This window comes from Podarcis raffonei, chromosome 8 (assembly GCF_027172205.1).
Source record: "Podarcis raffonei isolate rPodRaf1 chromosome 8, rPodRaf1.pri, whole genome shotgun sequence".
Classification (NCBI taxonomy): domain Eukaryota; kingdom Metazoa; phylum Chordata; class Lepidosauria; order Squamata; family Lacertidae; genus Podarcis; species Podarcis raffonei.
In genome coordinates, this window is record NC_070609.1 from 17566014 (window position 1) to 17592001 (window position 25988).

The 25988-nt window shown below is 42.3% G+C and overlaps 1 long non-coding RNA gene across 1 annotated transcript; it reads left to right on the plus strand.

Annotated features, from left to right (window-relative positions):
- Positions 1 to 1170: 1170 nt before the first annotated feature.
- On the plus strand, positions 1171 to 8304 carry LOC128418505 (uncharacterized). Its single transcript, XR_008331711.1, has 3 exons — positions 1171 to 1273; positions 2045 to 2100; positions 8185 to 8304. It is a non-coding gene; the product is annotated as an uncharacterized LOC128418505 (long non-coding RNA).
- The last annotated feature ends 17684 nt before the right edge of the window (positions 8305 to 25988 follow it).

The window sequence follows — 25988 nt, forward strand, 5'->3', positions numbered from 1 at the left end:
CCTGTCTCCCTCAGCGGCCAGGGAGTGCTACAGAGCTTGGGGTTGAGACTGTGTGGAGCCAGAAACAAGTCTGAGAGAGACTTTTAATGGCTCAAGTTTGACTTAGCTACATTATTGCAGTCCGTCCACATCTGTTGCTTCGAGACTTCCCAGGCTTGGGGGGACCAGGGGGAATTTTTTTACATGAAATATACAGGTTTTTGTGGTTGGTTGGTTGGTTTATTTTATTATTATTATTTACATTTTGGGGCTGTGCCAAAGCGGAAGGGTGGGCTAGATCCTTTTGGGTAAGGGATCAGGCAGATAGTGGATGGCAATCCCCCCCCCCCAAAAAAAGCTCCACATTTTTTTGTGTCTGGATTATTTACACTTCTTGAAATGTGGCAACCCTATTTAATGTTATATATATATATATATATATATATATATATATATATATATATGCATTCCTCTTGCTTCCTATCCTCTTTTTCCCTTCCTGAATTGAATAAATCCTGGTTCACATCTCCCTCTGAAGGGTTTTGCAAACCCTGTTAGGAGGTTGGAAGCAAAGCTCTGTTGAGGAAGAGAAATAGAATTTGTTGCTCTCTTTTCTCCCCTTTATTGTTTGTTTGTTTGAAGTCATTTCTGCACCAGATAAAGTAATTTTAAGCCCTCAATCACCCCCCCTCACCAACCTGTCCTTTATTTTGCCTGCCAAATACAGCACTAAAAGGCAAAACAGATATTTAGAGCTCTGTGGATTACTGTTGCCTAGTGTCCAAAACAAACACTCATCAGTAGCACCTCTGAATTCACTCATTGGTTAAAGACAGTGAAAGGCAAGGTGAAGCGGTGAAGCAAGGCTGCGTCCTGGCTCCCCCTTTTAAAAACTTTTATAGTAATGATTTGGTAGTGGCGCCCTCCCTGTGGAATGCCCTCCCATCAGATGTCAGGGAAATAAACAACTGACTTTTAAAAGACATCTGAAGGCGGTCCTCTTGAGGGAGGTTTTTAATGTTTGATGTTTCATCGCTTTTTTATCATCATTATTATTAATATTCTGTTGGGAGCTGCCCAGAGTGGCTGGGGAAGACCCAGCCAGATGGGCAAGGTATTAATAAACGAAGATGATGGTGATGATGATGAAGAAGAAAATTTCACCTCTACAGTAATTAGGAATAGAAAGATCAAAGTCTTGATGTAGACAGATGAGTTAGTGCTGCTCTCCCTTTCCCGGCTGGGCCTCAAAAAACTCTTGGAAGTGATCAGCACATACTGTAAACAGGAAAAGGTATCTATAACTTACTCTAAGACCGAGATTATGATTTTTAGCAAACACAGCCCTAGATTTAAATGGTGCAAGCTATAGGACAAACTTGCTCACTTAGATATCTGGGTGTACTCTCTTGAAACCCTCTCTTGGAATTGTCATATTTAGGCAATGAAAGTCAAAGCACATAAAACTATAGGGGCACTGAGGAAGTTCTATTACAGGGTGGGAGAAGGCTAAAAGGGAAAAAACCGAGCCAACGCTCAGCAGGAGCGGCGCACGCACCCTCGCTTGACACAGTGGCGCATGCACCCAGGCGCCTGGCTTTGCTCAGTTGCTGCCTCATGCTCTGTTCTGCTGTGAGGCGGCTGGCCCTATGTGAAGAGGGAGGCGGGCAATGGCAAAGAAGAAGAGAGGCGCCCCCAATTTGCCCACTTTCTTCCTCCTCTACCTGGGCTGCAAAGGTTTTTGAGATCAATGCAAGCTAAAAAGCATTGCAGGGGGTTGGGCTGGATGACCCACAGGGTCCCTTCCAATTCTATGTTTTTTCTGAAAAACACACACACAAAACCCAACTATGGTCCCTCTGCAGTCCTCACCCCAAGCAACTGTGTGTGAGACATGCTCCCCAGAAAGTGTGCCTTGTCTTGCTACCTGTGGTTTTGGTCTCCTGTCCGCCCCCTACCCCCAATCTATTCATATTCCTTTCTCCCTAATCTCCAATATTACATTTTCCTCTGGTTGAGACTTAAAACAGAAAGCCCTAATTCCCAGCTGTGCTTCTTGTTGCAGTCCTACTGTCTATGCAGAAGTAAGGTCCTATTAGATTCAGCAGGGCTTACTCTTAGGTAAGTGCAGTCAGGGCTGCAGCCTTTGTGACTGAAGTTTTGGGTCCTTTTTAGGTTCAGGATGTCACTGCTTTACACCCACACCCACCCCACTCCCCACAATATTTGAAAATGTCAGCTTTGTACTTAAACACAAATTGGCCGGGAACTTCATTGTCTGTGACTTTATTAATTTATTTAAAGAACAACAAACTGGTGATTGCTTTAACTTTTTGATATGTGGTGATTTGAATCATGAGGATGAATTAGAAGAACCGCTGAGTCTTGAGTGAGTCTTGCTTTGGAATTGAGGACTTTATTAGATTTTCTTCTGCCTTTTCATTTTATTTTGTTCCAAGGGCTTCAGAGATAATGTGTAAGCGTGGTGTTAGCTGCCTAAAAAAAAGGTCAACAACTCTGGGGAACCTTCCTAAAAAAGGTTGGAGGGATCTTTTGCACCACGGCGCCTGATATGCTTAAGATGGCCCTGCTCAGGAGCCCAGCTTGTCACCCCTTGCCTGCAGAGCTAGTAGCTTCTCACCCTTTTTCAAACACCCTCCCCTGTGATGTCTTCCCTCAGACTCCTCTCTTCTCCCCTCTCTTTTGGAGTCCTCGGTGAAGCTGCTGCTGCCCCCCAGTCTTTGAGCTGCCCCCCTGCCCCAAAGAGAGGTGCCCCCTCACACTACCCCACAGGAACCTGGGAAACACCCCCTGGGCTGCCCCAGAGGCACCATTCGCCTGGGGAGCTTGTAGCCAGGGCTGCTGCAACAAACAGCTGCCAAGCCTTTGGGGGTACAGAGACACGAGAGGGCATCAGAGGAGGGAGGAAAGGAAGAGGGATAGAGGCCAGGGTTGCCCACAGCACCCCTGACCATCGTTCAAGGCACCCCAGGGTGCCATGGCACACTGGTTGAAAACCACTGCTCTATGGTGTTGAAATCTGGGGCTATGATTCGAACTCCATTAAAGTTACAGAACTTTGAAGGTGCCACACCATTCAATTCTCATGCAGTTCCACCTCAATTTAGTAATCTCAGCTTCTACTGTGTGGCATATAATGCAAGAAATTACTGCCCAAGTACTTTCATTGATGTTTGTGCTATAATTACAGGCTTGCTTATGCAAAACCATGTTTTTCTTTAAAGAGAGATACTGCCCAGTTGCTTTTCTAGTACCATCAGTATGCATAGTTTTGTTTATTTATTATTTACAGAATGTGGAGCCCAACCCCCGTCACTAATTATCTCTGCGCACAACACAACAATTTAAACTGCCATTACCAACGAAGACCAAAAGTAAAATGCAGCTAAGATAATGCTCACCAATCTACCTGTTAAATATTATAAAGAGCATGGCTACATTGCCCCATGCATAACATACATATGCACAACCAGTCCAGAAGACATGGCAGAAAGTTGCAAGAGGACAGCCCCAAGGGGTATGCAATCTAAGCTTTAACATGGGTAACAACAGAGGAAGGGGTACATAGGGAAGCAATGTGTAGTTGTTTCAGTTACTCATCTTAGGTTCTGTTATGGATAAGGATAGGTAGATACAAACATAATTTCACATTATGGTTCTTGCCAGCTCTTGTTGCAAGTCTTCTCCTTCACCATGAAAGTACCCAGCTGCATAGATACAACTGTACATTTCAAAATTAAACCATCCTAAAAGATGTTTATGGGGTAGAAGGACTATTTCATTTGAGAGGTAGGAAGTGAAATGAATATATTGGTGGAACAGCAGAATGCTTGAGAGAATTTCATTGTCAGTTGTATTCCTTGGCAGACACGGTACTGAGGCAGCAGTGACCCCTGCCACCTCATTTAGCTCATGTATGTTCACACCAAAAACTTTGCTTTAATTTTAAAATTTCTCCAGTTATGTAAGGCCAATAATCTCTGGTTAAGATAAGCCACTATTGCCTCTTCAAAGTATAATGAAAGATGTGTTGGGCAGAGATCCAATCATTTTACTTTAATCACCACTTTACAAAGATTATTTTTTAAAAAACATTTTCTGTCCTAGGCTTTTAGGATATAGTACCTGATAGATATATAATGGTGTGCTGTAAATATGGCAACCACATGGAGACGTTTTCAGAGTAGGGAGGTTTGGAGTTGCAAGGAAACCAACCTTGTAAAGTGTAAAAACTGCTCCACCCACTGGTGTGAACAGACAGCATTCAATGTGGAAACATATAAAAGTGTACCAATGTATATAATATGGAGCAATTTTTATTGTGCTGTGGGGTATGTGTGTGTGTGTGTGAGAGAGAGAGAGACCTTGCAACATTTCAAGTGTACGAAACCACTGTCTTTTAACCTAAACAACCTCACAGGGTTGTTTGTGGATAAAATGGGAAGAGGGGAGAACCATGTACAGCAACTTGAGTTACTTAGGGGGAAATGGGATATAAATGTAATAATAAATAAATAATAAAATAGCTAGCCAATACAATAAATGCCAGTTGAAACCGTAGAAGTATAGATTGACAAGAAAATATGGACTGTAGAAACGTACAGATACATTTCTACAATACGGTGTGGTAGCATGAATAAAAGAATCAAAAGAGATTCACTTGAGGAGAAAGACATTGTAGCATAACTCAGGCCCCTTTCAGATGTTCACAGGAGCACAATGAACACATGATAGGCTGCCTTCAGAGTTTATAATGAATACATGTAGGGTAGGACAGAGGTCCTTCACCCCAAAAAACCCTCAGACGCTAAAGAAAAAGAAGGTGGAACAGCTTGAGTGCCTACTTAAGGCAACTTACCAGCTTTAGAAATGCTTAGCATGAGAAAGTGAAAAGAAAGACAAAGGAAAACAGCCATCTTATATCAAGACAGGAAAATGGAATGAAAGAAAGATCTGTAACTGAGAGGCAGAGAGGTATAAATCACATGCGTAAAAGTGAGACGTTATCTTAAATAAATGAACCGCTGTAGCTAAAGCGGAAAGATAAGCAGAGACAAACCTGGCATAGCCAACTGCAATATTATTCTTACCTGTACTGGCACTGGTGTGTAAAAAGTGGGCACCCATGCCAGATCAATTGCACACAGAGTGACAGAGAAGAAGTGGCTGAATGCCACTCTCAAAAATGACCTTGATTATCATTTTCAATATCACACACCATTGCATGGCAAGATTTAGCGTTAAATTCAGGTAAATTGTTGCAGTTCTGAAAGTAACGGACTGATTATGCATCGCAATGAACGTGGGGAGATGGGCTACCAAGCATAAGCAGAGTCTGCTGGAGCAGCCCAATGGCCCACCAAGTCCAGCATCCTGTTCTCATCAGATGCCCGTGGGAAGCCCACAAGCAGGACCCACAAGAGCACTCTCCCCTTCTGTGGCTTCCAACAACCAACATATGGAAGCATGCAGCCTCTGAACGTGGAAGCAGACCTGTCACGGCCAGTAGTCATTCATAGAATTTAACTCCATGAATTCCTCTAATCCTCTTTTGAAGCCATCCAGGTTGATGACCTTCCCTGGGCACCTATGTGTCGCTTTCATAGACCTAAAGGCTGCCTTCGACAGTATCCCAAGAAACTGCCTATGGAAGAAATTAGAGAGATGGGGCATAGATAGAAGGCTGTTATGACTTATAACCCAATTACACCACGGGTCGTCGGCTAGAGTGAGACTCACACCGGCGGGAAACTTATCCAACGAGGTCCCAATAAATAGAGGTGTGCACCAAGGCTGCATCTTGGCCCCACTCCTCTTCAACTTGTTTATTAGCGATATGAAGCTCTTTCTGAATGAGTCTCAAGCCAACATTCATGCCCCCCGCCTAGCTGATTTTCGCTGCCCTTTGCTCCTATATGCCGACGATGCAGCGATCCTTTCCTACTCTAGAGTCGGTTTATGCAAAGCTCTAAAGATTTTTGCGGCTTATTGCAAACTCAACCATCTGACAATTAATCATGGGAAATCTAAAGTCCTGGTCTTTACCAGGTCTCGGAAAACTTACAGCTGGAAGTTAGATGGAGTCCAATTAGAACAGGTTTTTAAATTTAAATACCTGGGAGTCTTTTTTCACTACAATCTAAGCTGGAAGCCACAGATACAGTATTTACTAAACAAAGAGAAAACAATACTCTACGCCAATTTTTTGCGGCCGACGGAGCCTCTCACATCCCTTCTGCATTGAAGGTATACCACGCAAAAGTGGTCTCCACCCTCTGTTATGCTGCCCCGCTCTGGGCACCAGGGTCCAATTTAACATTGCTGGGGACATTGCAGAATCAGTTTCTCTGTCACCTTCTGAAACTCCCCATGTGTCTGAGCAACGCAGCCATACGTCTGGAGTTAAGGATTGCATCATTGGAGACTGTCATCTGGAAGCGAGTCTTTGGCTATTGGCTGTCCAGCTGGCATAGGCTTCCCGACCATTATCTTTTTCAGTGCCTCTGGTGGGACGTCTTTGTCAATCCGTGGGTAGGAAAAATCCATGCCAAACTTCTGAGCATCGGAATTTCCCCAGCGGACTCCTTAAAGATGAATTTACGCTCAGCCAAAAGCTTTATTGAGCAAAGATTAGCAGACATTGAAAATCAACACAACCTCGCCAGGGGTGGGGGTGTCTGCTCCCCCAGGTATCATGGAATAACCCCACCACTTGGCCTTCCATCATACATGTCATCTCTTTCATCAGTACCACACCGACTTGCATTTACTCATGCAAGGTTCAATGTCCTTCCATTGAACCTGCTGAGCCACAGATTTTCCAAGGGTTTGGTGTCTCCGCTATGTGTGTGTGATGGGAAAACTGTTGAATCTCTTCCACATATAATGTTCAACTGTCCCCTACATAACATAGCCAGGACTAAATTCCTGGGTCCTGCTTTACTGCGCTTGGTTGGCAGGCCTGTTGAGTTACACGCCGCACTGCTTTTGCAGGATACAGATCCTTCTGTAACTCTGCAGGTAGCGAGATTCCTGAATGCGGTTATCTCACACACAAAAACCACCAAAAAACAACAAAAACATCAAAACTAATCGGACTGTTATGATGAGAGTGCAGGTCGGATCTCGTCTTCAGTTTTTCTTTTTCTGTGAACCGTCCCTTGGAGCTCTCCTGGCCCCAAGCTGTCATTTGGCTCTGCTCAATGACCCACCCTTGCATCGTGGTGTTCACCTTCTGTTGTCGGATATATCGGTTTTTACGTCTTTGTGTTTTTATGTTTGTACATATTTTATGGGCTAATAGCCGTAAATAAATAAATAAAATAAAGATGACCTTCCCTGTCTCCTGTACGAGTAAATTCCATAGTTTAACCACAGAGTTAAACTGGGAAAATTGACAGAGGAACACTACCTGTGGTAGGTGATCAAATTTAGGCATTTCATGCAGCACATTATGAGTTAGCTGCCAAATAGATAACAGGCTTCAGGTAGCTGTATAGGTTGTTTAAAATTGTTCTGCAGGCCAAAGCCACGTTTTTGCATTATATCTGCAGCTTTCATCCCCAGTCATTAAAAACTGAATTCCATTAATACATTTGGGAGCATACCTCTTTACTGTGATTTTGGTGAATGGTATGTCCAGATTAGTCTATTCTTTTCAGAGCTGTGACAATTCCCCTAAAAGTAGCCAAAAGACCTACAACCAACCAGCTCTCCTTTGCCACCCTGTTCACTATTGATCTGACATAGGTTTCTGATTCAACACACCATCAGTAACTCATTTTTAAAAGCACTTTTTGGATGCTGGCTAGCCTACTGTTAGGATCATAGAATCATAGAGGTCGAAGGGACCCAAAGGTCATCTAGTTCAACCCCCTGCAATGCAGGAATCTCAGCTAAAGCATCCATGACAGTTGGCCATCCTACCTCTGTTTAAAAACCTCCAAGGAAGGAAAGTTCACCACCATTGTAGGAGTCTGTTCCACTGCTGAACAGCTTTTACTGTCAGAAAGTTTTTTCCGAATGTTTAGTCGGAATCTCCCTTTTTGCAACTTGTAGCCATTGGTTCAAGTCCTACCCTTCAGAGCAGGAGAAAACAAGCATGCCCCCTCTTCCATGTGACAGTCCTTAGATATTTGAAGATGGCTATCATATCATATCTCATCTCAGTCTTCTCTTTTCCAGGCTAAACATACCCAGCTCCTTCCAGTGCTCCTCATAAAGCTTGGTTTTCAGACCCTTGATAATCTTGGTTGCCCTCCTCTGCACACATTCCAGCTTGTCAACATCCTTCTTAAATTGTGGTGCCCAGAATTAGAATCATAGAATCATAGAATCATAGAGTTGGAAGAGACCACAAGGGCCTTCGAGTCCAACCCCCTGCCAAGCAGGAAACACCATCAGAGCACTCCTGACATATGGTTGTCAAGCCTCTGCTTAAAGACCTCCAAAGAAGGAGACTCCACCACACTCCTTGGCAGCAAATTCCACTGTCGAACAGCTCTTACTGTCAGGAAGTTCTTCCTAATGTTTAGGTGGAATCTTCTTTCTTGTAGTTTGGATCCATTGCTCCGTGTCCGCTTCTCTGGAGCAGCAGAAAACAACCTTTCTCCCTCCTCTATGTGACATCCTTTTATATATTTGAACATGCTTATCATATCACCCCTTAACCTCCTCTTCTCCAGGCTAAACATGCCCAGCTCCCTTAGCCGTTCCTCATAAGGCATCGTTTCCAGGCCTTTGACCATTTTGGTTGCCCTCCTCTGGACACGTTCCAGTTTGTCAGTGTCCTTCTTGAACTGTGGTGCCCAGAACTGGACACAGTACTCCAGGTGAGGTCTGACCAGAGCAGAATACAGTGGCACTATTACTTCCCTTGATCTAGATGCTATACTCCCATTGATGCAGCCCAGAATTGCATTGGCCTTTTTAGCTGCTGCATCACACTGTTGGCTCATGTCAAGTTTGTGGTCAACCAAGACTCCTAGATCCTTTTCACATGTACTGCTCTCAAGCCAGGTGTCACCCATCTTGTATTTGTGCCTCTCATTTTTTTTGCCCAAGTGCAATATTTTACATTTCTCCCTGTTAAAATTCATCTTGTTTGTTTTGGCCCAGTTCTCTAATCTGTCAAGGTCGTTTTGAAGTGTGAGCCTGTCCTCTGGGGTGTTAGCCACCCCTCCCAGTTTGGTGTCATCTGCAAATTTGATCAGGATGCCCTTGAGTCCATCATCCAAGTCGTTGATAAAGATGTTGAATAAGACCGGGCCCAAGACAGAACCCTGTGGCACCCCACTAGTCACTCTTCTGCAGGATGAAGAGGAACCATTGATGAGCACCCTTTGGGTTCGGTCAGTCAGCCAGTTACAAATCCACTGAGTGGTAGCATAGTCAAGACCGCATTTTACCAGCTTCTTTACAAGAATATCATGGGGCACCTTGTCAAATGCCTTGCTGAAATCAAGGTAGGCTACATCCACTGCGTTCCCTTCATCTACCAGGGTTGTAATTCTGTCAAAAAACGAGATCAGGTTGGACACAGTATTCCAAGTGTGGTCTGACTAAGGCAGAATAGAGTGGAACTATTACTTCCCTTGATCTGGACACTATACTATTATACCAATAATAACCCCATCATAATATTCATTATAACAATACCAATTTATAAAATAATTATTAATACCAATCATTCAAATACCAAATTATATAATTTAGTTAAGTTGGCCTCCCGCATGCTAGATCTGATGATTTGATGTTTTTCTTTATTTCTGTGTTCCAAAATCTTATTAGTTTCAATTACATTCTGGTCATAATAATAATCTCTTATACAACAACTGCAATATTAATAACTTCTATTCGTGTTGACAATTAAATGATTTATAAAACTACAAGTGAGGAACTCAAACCATATCCTTGTTCTTCCTTTGTGTGACTATTATACTGTCCATGGTGTTTCTTCCTGTCCTTGTAAGATGTTATGTTTTTCTTTCCCCAATTATTGCTGTTATCCATCATGCCTTGGGCGGAGCTGATATCCCATTGTTGTTCCAGAAATTTCTCCATCGCTCCATCCCATGCTTCGTTTTTTTTGCACCGAGAAATTTAACAACAGCTGCAAAAGTCGCTCTGTCCCAGTAAATAGACTTGTCACCATTTCCCCCTCTGCCTGGGAAGAAGAGTTGTCTATCGAACTGCAGATGACTCAATAAAGAACCTTATCATTTCCTTCACAGACTCCTTTCACCCTTCCTTCCAGCTGAAGATATATGGCCAATTATCCTTCCAATTAAATTAAATTCCAAATCCTCTTAGCATTATTCAGTTCACTTCATACATAATAAAGGATGGGGTAGAGTCAGCTCTAAGTTTCCATCGTAAACATTTTGCAAAATAGAGCTTCTCTCCCTTTTTCCTTTTTACATACACAGTTCTTTTTGACGTTATATTCCATATTTATAATCCAAGTTCTTCCCTCCTCACTTGCACAAATTTAATTTGAACTAACATTCAGAGGAAGGTTGCTGAATTATAAATATAGAGAAGAAAACTTTAAATAAAGAAACCGTAGGCTCCCATCCACCCCACTGTCTTTTGCACCGAATGAAGTCTTATCCCAAATTCAGACCTTAAAGTCCTTGCAGTTGATTTGTTCTTCAGTTTGTGATCTCATCCCTTCCAGCATGCACCTGTACTTTAGTCCAATTAAGCTCTAATTAACAGGAGAACTTCTAGTTCTTAATGGCAGCATTGGAGGGTTTTCACCAGGTGAGGTGCTTTTGCACTCAATGCCTCCCTACCACCTGCATTCCATGCCAGAGCAAGAGCCAGGTATCGAGACGAACTGCGAGTGAAGCCCATTCCCCCCCATCCCTGGGGGAAATTTGCAATGTTGATTAATAATAATAATAATAATAATAATAATAATAATAATAATAATTTATTATTTATACCCCGCCCATCTGGCTGGGCCCCCCCAGCCACTCTGGGCGGCTTCCATAGAAACCAAAAACACAGTAAAATATCACACGTTAAAAACTTCCCTGAACAGGGCTGCCTTAAGATGTCTTCTGAATGTCAGGTAGTTGTTTATCGCTTTGACATCTGCTGGAAGGGCGTTCCACAGGGCGGGCGCCACTACCGAGAAGGCCCTCTGCCTGGTTCCCTGTAGCTTTGCTTCTCGCAATGAGGGAACTGCCAGAAGGCCCTCGGCGCTGGACCTCAGCATCCGGGCAGAATGATGGGGGTGGAGACGCTCCTTCAGGTATACTGGACCGAGGCCGATTTACCTTCAATCATTCTTGTTTTTCCTTCGCCTACGATCTCCCACTGTCATGGGGGCTGCCTCCATTAAGGCAGAGTGAAATGGAATAGAAGCCAACATGTTAGAATGTTTTAGGAATAAAAGAGGCGGTTTGTATTGGTTTTCAAAAGAATATAACAGAAAAAAGAAAAGAAAAGAAAGAGAAAAAGATAATCCAAAATAGCATCAAATCCAAAAATTGAGATTCTATGAATCTTGTGACTTCCCCCCATCTTGTCCCTGGTTACTTCAGACTTTCTTTTCAACTGCATATCAATACTATTCCAGCTTTTCACACCCTATATTACCTATAAATCCTCCTTAATTTACAAGTGTTCCTAAAATCCTACCAATGTTTTCACCTGTTTACAATAATTTTGTAAATACATAATAAACATTTCCCATTCTTTTTTATATTTGTTGAAAGTATTGCAACCAATCTGATACTTGTTCTTTCACCTCTTCAAATTCCTTTAATTTTACCTCATTTTCTACTTCTGTTAGCAGCTCTATAAGTTGGCAAATTACTCCTCATATTTACTTTCTTCAACGAAATTACCGTATTTTTTGCCCTACAGGACGCACTTTTTCACCTCCAAAAATGAAGGGGAAATGTGTGTGCGTCCTATGGAGTGAATGCAGGCTTTCGCTGAAGCCTGGAGAGCGAGAGGGGTCGGTGCGCACCGACCCCTCTTGCTCTCCAGGCTTCAGGAAGCTATCCGCAAGCCTGGGGAGCCTGGCGGGAGTTCCTGCCGGGCTCCCTAGGCTTGCAAATAGCAGCCTGTTCTGGGGGCTGGGGTCGGGGGAAGCTCGGGCCTGGGGGGATAATAATTTTTTTTCCCTTTATTCTTTAGCCCAGAATTGCATTGGCCTTTTTAGCTGCTGCATCACACTGTTGGCTCATGTCAAGTTTGTGGTCAACCAAGACTCCTAGATCCTTTTCACATGTACTGCTCTCAAGCCAGGTGTCACCCATCTTGTATTTGTGCCTCTCATTTTTTTTGCCCAAGTGCAATATTTTACATTTCTCCCTGTTAAAATTCATCTTGTTTGTTTTGGCCCAGTTCTCTAATCTGTCAAGGTCGTTTTGAAGTGTGAGCCTGTCCTCTGGGGTGTTAGCCACCCCTCCCAGTTTGGTGTCATCTGCAAATTTGATCAGGATGCCCTTGAGTCCATCATCCAAGTCGTTGATAAAGATGTTGAATAAGACCGGGCCCAAGACAGAACCCTGTGGCACCCCACTAGTCACTCTTCTGCAGGATGAAGAGGAACCATTGATGAGCACCCTTTGGGTTCGGTCAGTCAGCCAGTTACAAATCCACTGAGTGGTAGCATAGTCAAGACCGCATTTTACCAGCTTCTTTACAAGAATATCATGGGGCACCTTGTCAAATGCCTTGCTGAAATCAAGGTAGGCTACATCCACTGCGTTCCCTTCATCTACCAGGGTTGTAATTCTGTCAAAAAACGAGATCAGGTTGGACACAGTATTCCAAGTGTGGTCTGACTAAGGCAGAATAGAGTGGAACTATTACTTCCCTTGATCTGGACACTATACTATTATACCAATAATAACCCCATCATAATATTCATTATAACAATACCAATTTATAAAATAATTATTAATACCAATCATTCAAATACCAAATTATATAATTTAGTTAAGTTGGCCTCCCGCATGCTAGATCTGATGATTTGATGTTTTTCTTTATTTCTGTGTTCCAAAATCTTATTAGTTTCAATTACATTCTGGTCATAATAATAATCTCTTATACAACAACTGCAATATTAATAACTTCTATTCGTGTTGACAATTAAATGATTTATAAAACTACAAGTGAGGAACTCAAACCATATCCTTGTTCTTCCTTTGTGTGACTATTATACTGTCCATGGTGTTTCTTCCTGTCCTTGTAAGATGTTATGTTTTTCTTTCCCCAATTATTGCTGTTATCCATCATGCCTTGGGCGGAGCTGATATCCCATTGTTGTTCCAGAAATTTCTCCATCGCTCCATCCCATGCTTCGTTTTTTTTGCACCGAGAAATTTAACAACAGCTGCAAAAGTCGCTCTGTCCCAGTAAATAGACTTGTCACCATTTCCCCCTCTGCCTGGGAAGAAGAGTTGTCTATCGAACTGCAGATGACTCAATAAAGAACCTTATCATTTCCTTCACAGACTCCTTTCACCCTTCCTTCCAGCTGAAGATATATGGCCAATTATCCTTCCAATTAAATTAAATTCCAAATCCTCTTAGCATTATTCAGTTCACTTCATACATAATAAAGGATGGGGTAGAGTCAGCTCTAAGTTTCCATCGTAAACATTTTGCAAAATAGAGCTTCTCTCCCTTTTTCCTTTTTACATACACAGTTCTTTTTGACGTTATATTCCATATTTATAATCCAAGTTCTTCCCTCCTCACTTGCACAAATTTAATTTGAACTAACATTCAGAGGAAGGTTGCTGAATTATAAATATAGAGAAGAAAACTTTAAATAAAGAAACCGTAGGCTCCCATCCACCCCACTGTCTTTTGCACCGAATGAAGTCTTATCCCAAATTCAGACCTTAAAGTCCTTGCAGTTGATTTGTTCTTCAGTTTGTGATCTCATCCCTTCCAGCATGCACCTGTACTTTAGTCCAATTAAGCTCTAATTAACAGGAGAACTTCTAGTTCTTAATGGCAGCATTGGAGGGTTTTCACCAGGTGAGGTGCTTTTGCACTCAATGCCTCCCTACCACCTGCATTCCATGCCAGAGCAAGAGCCAGGTATCGAGACGAACTGCGAGTGAAGCCCATTCCCCCCCATCCCTGGGGGAAATTTGCAATGTTGATTAATAATAATAATAATAATAATAATAATAATAATAATTTATTATTTATACCCCGCCCATCTGGCTGGGCCCCCCCAGCCACTCTGGGCGGCTTCCATAGAAACCAAAAACACAGTAAAATATCACACGTTAAAAACTTCCCTGAACAGGGCTGCCTTAAGATGTCTTCTGAATGTCAGGTAGTTGTTTATCGCTTTGACATCTGCTGGAAGGGCGTTCCACAGGGCGGGCGCCACTACCGAGAAGGCCCTCTGCCTGGTTCCCTGTAGCTTTGCTTCTCGCAATGAGGGAACTGCCAGAAGGCCCTCGGCGCTGGACCTCAGCATCCGGGCAGAATGATGGGGGTGGAGACGCTCCTTCAGGTATACTGGACCGAGGCCGATTTACCTTCAATCATTCTTGTTTTTCCTTCGCCTACGATCTCCCACTGTCATGGGGGCTGCCTCCATTAAGGCAGAGTGAAATGGAATAGAAGCCAACATGTTAGAATGTTTTAGGAATAAAAGAGGCGGTTTGTATTGGTTTTCAAAAGAATATAACAGAAAAAAGAAAAGAAAAGAAAGAGAAAAAGATAATCCAAAATAGCATCAAATCCAAAAATTGAGATTCTATGAATCTTGTGACTTCCCCCCATCTTGTCCCTGGTTACTTCAGACTTTCTTTTCAACTGCATATCAATACTATTCCAGCTTTTCACACCCTATATTACCTATAAATCCTCCTTAATTTACAAGTGTTCCTAAAATCCTACCAATGTTTTCACCTGTTTACAATAATTTTGTAAATACATAATAAACATTTCCCATTCTTTTTTATATTTGTTGAAAGTATTGCAACCAATCTGATACTTGTTCTTTCACCTCTTCAAATTCCTTTAATTTTACCTCATTTTCTACTTCTGTTAGCAGCTCTATAAGTTGGCAAATTACTCCTCATATTTACTTTCTTCAACGAAATTACCGTATTTTTTGCCCTACAGGACGCACTTTTTCACCTCCAAAAATGAAGGGGAAATGTGTGTGCGTCCTATGGAGTGAATGCAGGCTTTCGCTGAAGCCTGGAGAGCGAGAGGGGTCGGTGCGCACCGACCCCTCTTGCTCTCCAGGCTTCAGGAAGCTATCCGCAAGCCTGGGGAGCCTGGCGGGAGTTCCTGCCGGGCTCCCTAGGCTTGCAAATAGCAGCCTGTTCTGGGGGCTGGGGTCGGGGGAAGCTCGGGCCTGGGGGGATAATAATTTTTTCCCCCTTTATTTCCCCCCCAAAAAACTAGGTGCACCCTATAGGGCGAAAAATACAGTACTTCTAGTGGCGAAAGTCACCATGGTGTTTTTTGTTCTAACATATCTTTATATTTCTCCCAGACTTTAATAATGGATTTTCTTATAATATGATTCTGAAACCCCTGCGTACTTTGATTTTATCGTACCATAAATACACATGTCATCCAAATCTATTATCATGTCCCTCTAGATCTAACAGGTCTGTATTTTTTAATGTCACCCACTCCTGGATTCAACAGATGCAGGATGCCTCATAATATAGTCTTAAATCTGGTAGAGAGAAGCCTCCTCTTTCAGAAATAGGGAACCAGAAGCCAACATTTTAGAATGTTTTAGGAATAAAAGAGGCGGTTGGAATTTTGAGTGGGCCATTAGAATGTATCCAATTTCACTTTGCACCTCTTAGGTATGTGACAAGGCAGTCAGGTGGATAATAAGTGAATCAGTTTGAACTCGAAGCTTCAGTAGGAACATGGGAAGTTGAGTTGCATTGAGACAGACCATTGGTCTATCTAGCTCAATACCGTATATTCTGGTTGATGGTAGCTCTTTAGGGTTTCATATAGGAGTCTTTCCCAGCCTTACCTGGAGATGCTGGAAACTGAATTTAGGACCTGAATGCAAAGTGTGTGCTACTTTCTGTAGCCTATAGGTATGAGCTGGAGGACTTATGGATACTTGTTGAAAGTGTCTGTCATGCAGGGAGCACAGGCACATGAACTGCAGGGGCAGGGGAACCCTGTCATTGGCACATAGCCTTCTTTGATCATGAAAGAAGGCATTCTCAGGTGATATCCGGACAACTTGTTCTGACATTCAAATGCTAATCTGCAATGTGCCTTGGTTGTGTAGGTCAGGTGTTTTGTTTTTGTTTATAGAAAAAAGAACATGCTTCCATTTCTCAGGAGCCAGAAGCTGGATCAAAGGCCTGTTATCAGTTGCAATAAATGCTGTTAAAACTTATTGCTGAAGCAGAAGAATGGGATCTACTGAGACACCAAGTTCCTGGAAAGATTGTTCTATCATAGGCAACAGCAGATAGCCAAATATAACCCAGGCAACTGATAAAAAACTGACAATATCCAGATTGTCACATTTACTTGCCCTTTGCTGTTCTGGCAGGTTATGTTCTGATTAGTATGCATAAACATATGTAGAAAGGTCAGGTAAAGGACAAGCGTAAGATGGTGAATGGCTGGTTTGCAGGTGATGGGTAGAGGGTGTTCTGTGATGTAAAATCATAGGAAAGTTGCAACATACTGACACGTGACTCTAGAACAGACCTAGAACAAAAAAAATAGTATCTATCCCATGCTATATCCAGAACACAAGTTACCAGCTGTTTTGTTTCTCTAGTGTAGCAAGACCCCTGCCACCAACACTATCATATCCCAGACTGTGAAGCCCAAATAGGGGCCTAACTGGGTAGCAAAGTGTGAATGCATGAAACAGAATCACTATATTGTAGCTATAAATTTTTGAGAATCACTATAATGTGGTCTAATCTTTTAGGAGAGTTACATTTAGTGGAGATTACACTTCATACTTCAGTTTTTACTCATTGATGAAACTTTTTGCTTTTGTTGAAAGGAAACTGACGGCACAAGGGATAGAAAAAGGATGGAAAAGAATATTGTTACTACAGTTTATACTTGGAAAAAAAGGGTAATTGCCATCTAGGTTTTACTCAGAGTAGACCCATTTAAATGAATTGACCTAAATTATCCATGTCAGTTAATTTCAGTGGGTCTACTCTGAGTATGACTAATATTGGCCACAACACATAATTTTTTGGGTTTTTTTTAATGGTGGTTTGTAAATGGACTGATAAAACACTGCACAAATAAATAATGAAGTTATGTGTATCACATCAAAATTGCTTTTGCAGCAGTGTTTTAACAATATCAACTTGTGGAATTGACACATACGATCAGTGGCGTAGCGTGGGGGGTGCAGGGGGGGCCGGCCGCACCGGGCGCAACATCTGGGGCTTAGGGTTAGGGGGCGCAAATCCACGGGTTAGGGGGTGCAAATCCACGGGTTAGGGGGCGCAAATTACTTGCCTTGCCCCGGGTGCTGACAACCCACGCTACGCCACTGCATACGATAGTAAGTGGGCTACAACTCTACTCTCTTGCAAGTCTGATCTGAAACATTCTTAATTATTTGAACTCAACTTCCCCAAATTCAGTGTGGGTATACATCAGCTAAGGCAATGACTAGGGACCACCATTCCTGCTAGCCAACTCTAATGGATGACAGCACCCTGGCTCCAAGCATTGAATCAGTGATATTCATCAAGGTTTAAAAGGGAAAAAATAGCAGGATAGAAGTCATTTGAAGCGGATGTCAAGTGGACGATGCTACTTAAGTGGGAATGTAAATAGCATCAAATACACATTCAACTCAACTGCAGACACCCCCCATTTATGCTGAAAGATCCTTAGGCTAAATAAAACCAGTCCTTGACTCGCTGATATGATGTGCAGGTTAGGATAGGAACCAAAAACTCTGACTCAGCCCCACTGGGTTACGCTTTGAAATTCACGACCTTGTTTCGGATTGGGATTTAACGTAGTGAATTTCAAACATTTGCACATATTAAATACTGGAATTGTAAAGGTAGTAATATCTAAGCAACTTGCTGAACTCTGTGGGACAGGCTCATGCAGAGCTCATCTAAAACCCGGGGCGGGAGTCCTTGGTTGTCTGGGAGGAACAAGGTGTTATTGGCATGACAGCGTAAGTCTGGCAGGCCCAGGGCAAGTGTACCAGGCTGCCCCACTGCTTTGTAGACCACCTTATTCTTTGAATTTGCTTAAGAATTGCCACCTCAGAAATTCATTCCATCTTCGTAAGGGTCTCCTCAATTATACTCAGAAATGTAGGCATTATCCATGTCACAAAGAAGTTTTGGCACATCCCTCATTGCACATAGTTAGAAAAGGTCAATTTGGGCCATTTTAACACCCAAGTTAGGAAGAATAATGCCACCTATTCTTTGTTGCCAAGTTGGCCCCTGGTGTTTGGAACCAACCACTACTTTCCATGTGATGATAGTTATGATGAATTGACCTTTCCTTATTGACAAAAGTCATAGGTTCCCTTGACAATAGAGGTATTACATTTGGTCAACCAGGCTTGAAAATTGAGGACAGAATTATAGTATAAATACAGCAGGTAAAACTGCTCATTCTTCACCTTGGTGACTTCACTCCTGAAAGACACCAACACAAAGCCAAGATGCATCTCCAGGTTGTGACCACTGCTCTTCTTGTCGTTCTCCTTTGTCCAGATGGGAGCATCTCGGTAAGTCTGTTTTTGCACTTAAGGGAGCCATGTAGAATATTTCAATACTGCTTAGCTAGATATTCAGTGAGCTGCAAGTGCATGTTTTTGTAGGACATAAATGCTCCTTGAGGCAAGATCGTATGAAAACTCCCTGCATTTAGGGGCTATTCTACACACGGGATCTAAAACCTACAATTAAACTTAAGGGATCAATTTAATTGTAAATGTTTTCCATTTGGATAAAAATGAGGGAAATTCACTTCCTTTTAGGATTCTACACCATGGAAAAATGGAAGGAGCTGGCATAGAAACTATAGCTTCCTGAATACAAAGGATAACAATGGCAGCACAAGCCTGTTTTGTTTTGTTTTGTTTAATAGGAAGTAAGTCCCATTAGGTTTAAGAGGACATATTATCATGTAGTATGCATGGGATTGCATCCATAGTGACAAAATGTGTTTTTCACACATAAGGAACTTTATTCAGAGAAGTTTAGCCTCCAAGTCTAGTGTTTCATCCTTCTTTGTGCTAACAAAATAGAGAAACTGAATTCATATAGCAAAATGTTTCAAGCCTCCTGAAGGCAGAAGCTGAAATGTTCTGCATATATGAATTCAATATCTCAGTTTTGTTTGATGCACATACTCACACACATGAGCTGGGAAAATTTCCTGTTTGAAACCCTGGAGAGCTGCGACCAGTCAGTGTAGACAATACTGAGATGTATGGGGCAGTGATATGGCTCAGTATAAGGCAGCTTCCTATGATCCAATGGCTCTAAGATCAGTCTCAGAGGCCTTCTCATTGGCTTGACCTTGAGAATGAATAGGTTGGTGGGTTCTAGGCACATAGCTTTCTTGGTGATGGAACTTCCTCCCAACAAAACATTTTTTTGGGCTTTCTGAGTTCAGATCTTTAAGTGAGCCCCAGAGATCTCTCCATTTTGCAATGCTTTTGAGTGAACTGTTGCTGGCTTCAATCTTTTTTATATATTGCTGCTGCTTCTAATAATTTCTTTTATGGATTTGCTGTATTCTTTGTTTAAAAGAAGGTAAAAATTATTTTGTCCCAGAAATTCAACCAGACCAGCTGAGCCACCACTTGAATCAGCTTTTGTTGAAGGGGTGGAGGGGGGCTGATGGTATTTTATTTGTCTTAAGAGGCTTGCAGACCAATCAATCTAATTGCTGTTTTTTGTTTTTAAACTTAGGCCCCTCAGCTTGTAAGTATTACAAATCTTTTATGCATTGAGAGAACTGAATGACTAAAAAAAAATCCCCTTTAGCTAAAAATGGATGTCATTTTCATGTTTCCAGTGGATAAATAAAAGGGTTTCCAAGATTCCTGCATGCTTGGGAACATCTGGATGCTGGCTAGGATCCATGTTGGTTCAACACACACCCTCTAATTTCCAAAATGTTCTACAGTAAGGATGAGGGACATGGGTGACACTGTGGTTCAAACCACAGAGCCTAGGGCTTGCCGATCGGAAGGTTGGTGGTTCAAATCCCCGCGAGGGGGTGAGCTCCCGTTACTCGGTCCCTGCTCCTGCCAACCTAGCAGTTCGAAAGCACGTCAAAGTGCAAGTAGATAAATAGGTACTGCTCCGGCGGGAAGGTAAATGGCATTTCCGTGTGCTGCTCTGGCCAGTAAAGCGAGATGAGCGCCGCAACCCCAGAATCGTCTGCGACTGGACCTAATGTTCAGGGGTCCCTTTACCTTTACAGTAAGGATGAGGGGCCATACTGAGAGGTGATCAAGCATTTGACTTTCAAGATCATAAGGATTATAAGAACACAAAAATATCAGGCCAGCATTATGGTCTCATAGTGGCCAACCAGATCCACATAGGAACCCTGCAAGCCAAACCTAAAATATAGTGTGGTGGTGATTTGCAAATCTTCTCTGTATTGTCTGAATGGTCTGCAGTTTCTTCCCATGAGGCGCCCTTGTCTTTTATTGCCTGGTTTTGCACATTAGTTTGTAGAAAAGCCACACAGAAGTGACAGACGAGAGCCACAGAGAAGTCTCAGGCTCTGCTCACGGCAAGGGTGGTGCAAGATTTTGAAAATTCGTTCATTGACGTGTCCCTCAGAATTGGGTGATTAGAATCATAGAATCATAGAGTTGGAAGAGACCACAAGGGCCATCGAGTCCAACCCCCTGCCAAGCAGGAAAGGATTAGATCCCTCCCACAATAATGCTGTGTAGTTGAAATGGTTAAACTCGTTAAAGCACCTTTACTGCATGACATGGCCCTAATACTTACAAAAACAAATACTTTACACCAAGTATAAGAAGTTTTGATTTCTGGAATTTTAAAATGTCTTTTTGATAGGTCTAAGATTTAAAGGCTGGGCAAATTTTAAGGACTGTAATGGGACGTTTAGGGTTGACCTGGCTGAAGCCGAAGGGAGGTTGACTGTTCTTCTTGGCTGTACCCTTATGCCTTTTCTGCTGGGGCAACTTTCACTGAGACTACAGTGTAGGGAAAAGAACAACTGTTTTCCCCTGAATACCATGGTTGTAGTACTTGAAGGTATTTGAAACACATATTTGATTTAGATGATATAGGGCATTGCAGCCATTTTCCTGTTATGGCCTTTTACTAAAAGAGTTACGGGAACACTCCTGAGAAGGAGATGTTTATGCCAGAAGTGTGCCCAATTTTCTATACTCCCACAAGGGTATTAAAGGTTGTTAACTAATGATAAATTGTTTAAAAGAGATGATTGTAGCAAAATCAATTTCCTCCTTTCTGTTTCAGCTTGGTGGTTTATTAGGCGTAAGTATTGCACATCACTTTTAACGGGAATATCATTAATTATTTTTTAAAAAACAACAATATTGAGCAATCAAATCAACTGCATGTCATAATTGCCCACAACTGTTTATCCCAGATGCCAGTTGCCTCTCGTTTCTGTCAATCACAATCTGTCTTTTAGGATCAGGCAGTCTTGCAGAGGCCACAGGCAAAAGTGATATGAGTTAGATAAGGATCGCTGGGATGATGCATCAAGGAGGATGGTGCCACTGACAATATGGGGGGGGGGGGGGGAGAACTTGCCAATATTTTTTCTGTTCATGTTCAGAAAACATGTGTGCCTGACTTTGAATACTCCCAAAAGGGTATTAAAGGTTTTTAACTAAGGAAACATTGCTTAAAAGAAATGTTGGTTGTAGAAATATTGATTTCATCCTTTCTGTTTCAGTGGTGGTTTTCTAAGTGTGAATTTAGTATATTAGCGATTTTATATCTTTAATCTTTGAAGGTATTTAACAATATATCTTCATTCTTTGACGGTATTTAACACACACACACACAGATGGTGAGAGAGAGAGAGAGATTAAATGTGACTGTGGCTTTAACATAAGGAGTAGTTTGTCCTGGAGCAGCATCAGAACAGGTGAAGGCTGAGTTGCAATGGCTGCAAAATGCAAAGCAGTCCCAAAGGTACAAGTTCCAAAGTTGCTTTGAGAAATGTTGTTTATTGCAAAGTTCTTCATCAGTTTCAACAAGATTCAACAGCTCTAGGAGTTATTTGATAGGTTTTGTTGGAAAAATGCCTGGGAAGGCCGCCACCTTCATGCTTCAAAGTTCTGTATGCTAATAAAGTGATGCCAAGGTTTACAGCAGATAAAGGATCTTTTATACAGCCTACTTTCTCCCTTGCATACTCATAAGAGTACCATGGTTGTGATCCTTGAAGGTAGTTAAAACACACACACCCCACAAACACAAAAAGATAGATGAAATGTGCCTGTGGCTTTAACATAAGAAGTAGGTTGCCCTGGACTAGTTTGACAGTGTGAAATAATCAAAAAGTTCACTATGTTTATCATGTTCATGAAACATGAAGGAATAACATATTTCTTTATCTTGTTTAGGGCGGTGGCAGCAGACGTGTGAGTATTGGAAATCCTCTATGTAATGCCTTCATGATCCACAAAATCCTTCAGTGGGGGAGGGGCCTTGTCCTTATTGCAAGATATTGCTGATTAGTTCATTGAAGCGTCCCTCAACATTGGCTGATGAGATTCGTGCCACAATACTGCTGTGTGATTGAAATGGCAAAAGCATGCTGGCTGCATGACATGGCCCTTATACTTGCAAAAACAAATACGTAAACAAAAGTGTTGTGTGAAGGCATATTACGTTATACAAAAAAAAAGGGGGGGGGGAACCCAGCCTATTAGATATCTTATTTTTGATCACCTAGTTAGTGAGTCCTGGGTCTAAAAAAGGTTGAAGATACCTGATGTAGTTATGAATGCCAATGCTGCGTTTTCCCTGTTATGGCCATTCACTGCACAAACTACCCAAACACTTCTGGGAAAGAGATGTTTATGCCAGAAGTGTGCCTGATTTTCTATACTCCCACAAAGGTATTAAAGGGCATTAAAACTAAAGAAACATTGCTTAAAAGAGATGTTGATTGTTTTCCTCCTTTTTGATTGATTTCCTCCTTTTTATTTCAGGGTGGTGGTTTACTAGGCGTGAGTATTTGCATGTTACATTTAATTGGACCATCATTGATTGTCACCGGGGGTCAACAGGGGAGGAGTTTACAGTGATGCCTAGGTTTACACCAGATGAAGTATCAAAAGGGCAACAAAGAATAACAGATTGCATCATCTGGGGCTTCTGTAGTTGTCTCTCCAGCAACAGGCCGCCATTTGAAGAGCTTCAGGTCCAGGCAATGATGCTTTCTAAATAGGGAAGAGATTCCATGTAGGAAAGACATATGTAGAACAGACAGTAAAGCCCTATTACTCTGCATAAAAAAAAAAGTATGTTATATTTGGTCACTTAGTTAAGAAGTGTCCCTCAGGTCCTAGATGCTTTTTATTGTAACTGAAGTGATCCACCGAGCCATACTAGGGTTCCATTCAAGTAGATGATAATTGTTTGCCGTGTGAGTACTGTAGTAGAAATCTAGCCTCTCCAGACAGACTTTGATGTGTTCAACTATTCATAAGTCGTGATAGAGATTTTATTTAGGGCCTTCTTGGTGGAAATGTGAGTACTGAAAATCCTATGTAATGCCTTAATGATCCACAACATCCTTCACTGGGGGAGGGGCTTGTGTTTCCTGCAAGATTTTGTAGATTAGTTCATTGAAGTGTCCCTCAATATTGGCTGATGAGATTTGCGCCATAATACGGCTGTGAGATTGAAATGGTTAAGGCATACTGGCTGCATGACATGGCCCTTATAATTTGCAAAAACAAATACGTAAACCAAAGTATTGTGTGAAGGTATATAATAATAATAATAATAATAATAATAATAATAATAATATATTATTTATACCCCGCCCATCTGGCTGGGCCTCCCCAGCCACTCTGGGCGGCTTCCATAGAAACCAAAAATACAGTAAAATATCACACGTTAAAAACTTCCCTGAACAGGGCTGCCTTAAGATGTCTTCTGAATGTCAGGTAGTTGTTTATCGCTTTGACATCTGCTGGAAGGGCGTTCCACAGGGCGGGCACCACTACCGAGAAGGCCCTCTGCCTGGTTCCCTGTAGCTTTGCTTCTCGCAATGAGGGAACCGCCAGAAGGCCCTCGGCGCTGGACCTCAGCGTCCGGGCAGAATGATGGGGGTGGAGACGCTCCTTCAGGTATACTGGACCGAGGCCGTTTAGGGCTTTAAAGGTCAGCACCAACACTTTGAATTGTGCTCGGAAACGTACTGGGAGCCAATGTAGGTCTTTCAAGACCGGTGTTATATGGTCTCGGCGGCCGCCCCCAGTCACCAGTCTAGCTGCCGCATTCTGGATTAGTTGTAGTTTCCGAGTCACCTTCAAAGGTAGCCCCACGTAGAGCGCATTGCAGTAGTCCAAGCGGGAGATAACCCGGGAGATATAATATCATACAAAATCAAAACAAAAACAAAAACCTGTTAGGTATCTTCTTTTTGATCATTTTGATCTAGTTAGTGAGTCCTGGGTCTAGAAAAGGTTGAAGATACCTGATGTAGGTTATGAATGCCAATGCTGCGTTTTCCCTGTTATGGCCATTCACTGCACAAACAACCCAAATATTTCTGGGAAAGAGATGTTTATGCCAGAAGTGTGCCTGATTTTGTATACTCCCACAAAGATATTAAAGGGTGTTAAAACTAAAGAAACAGTGCTTAAAGGAGATGTTGATTGTCTAAAAATTGATTTTCCCCTTTTTATTTCAGGATGGTGGTTTACTAAGTGTGAGTATTGCAAGTTACTTTTAATTGGAACATTATTAATTGTCACCGGGGGTCAACAGAGGAGGAAGGGCATAGCCATTCTCTGCAAACCATGATCAGACTTCTTGTTGTTTTTAAAGACAGTTTGAATGATATATCAGATACAGTGGTACCGCGCAAGACGAATGCCTCGCTAAACGAAAAATGTGCAAGACGAAAGGGTTTTCTGATTTTTTAACCACTTCGCAAGACAAATTTTCCTATGGGCCTTTCTCGCAAAACGATTTTTTTTTTTGAGTTTTTCCCCACAGGCTCCCTCTAAACTTCAGCGGAGCGGGGCAGGCTGGGAGGGAATCCCTTGGACCCCCGCCGGACTTCCCGATGCTCTTTTGAAGTCCGGCGGCGTCCAAGGGATTCCCTCCCAGCCGCCCGCGTTTAAAAGCACTCCGGGGAAAGCAGCAAAGCGCTGCCCCTTCACCTCTGTCCCCGGAGCTTGCCGTTCTCCCCCGGCCTGCCTTCAGAAGAGGTCCGGGGACAGTCTGGTCTGAAGGCGGTCTCCATAGGAACGCATTAATTGATTTTCAATGCATTCCTATGGGAAACCGTGCTTTGCAAGACCAAAAACTCGCAAGAAGAAAAAACTCGCGGAACGAATTAATTTCGTCTTGCGGGGCACCACTGTACAATCTGGCTGTATGGTCACAGGTGGAAGTCTGACATTGGCTTCAAAGTTCTGCATACTCCTTTCTCCTTTCTATCTCATAGTAGTGGTTTACTAGTGTGAGTATTTTATATTACTTTTAATTAGAGAGGGAAATACCTCCAACCTTTCAAGATATTTAACACAGAGAAACAGAAAGAGTGAGAAAAATTAAATGTTATTGTGGCTTTAACATAAGGAGTAGTTTGTCCTGGAGCAGCATCATTACTGGTGAAGGGTCAGTAGCAATGGCTGCAAAATGGAAAGCAGTCCCAATGGTAGAAGTTGCAAAGTTGCTTTGAGAAATGCTGTTCCAATGAAACGTCAAGACTCCTTGGCTGTAAAGCTCTGTCATCAGGTCCAACGAAATTCAACAGCTCTAGGAATTAATTGG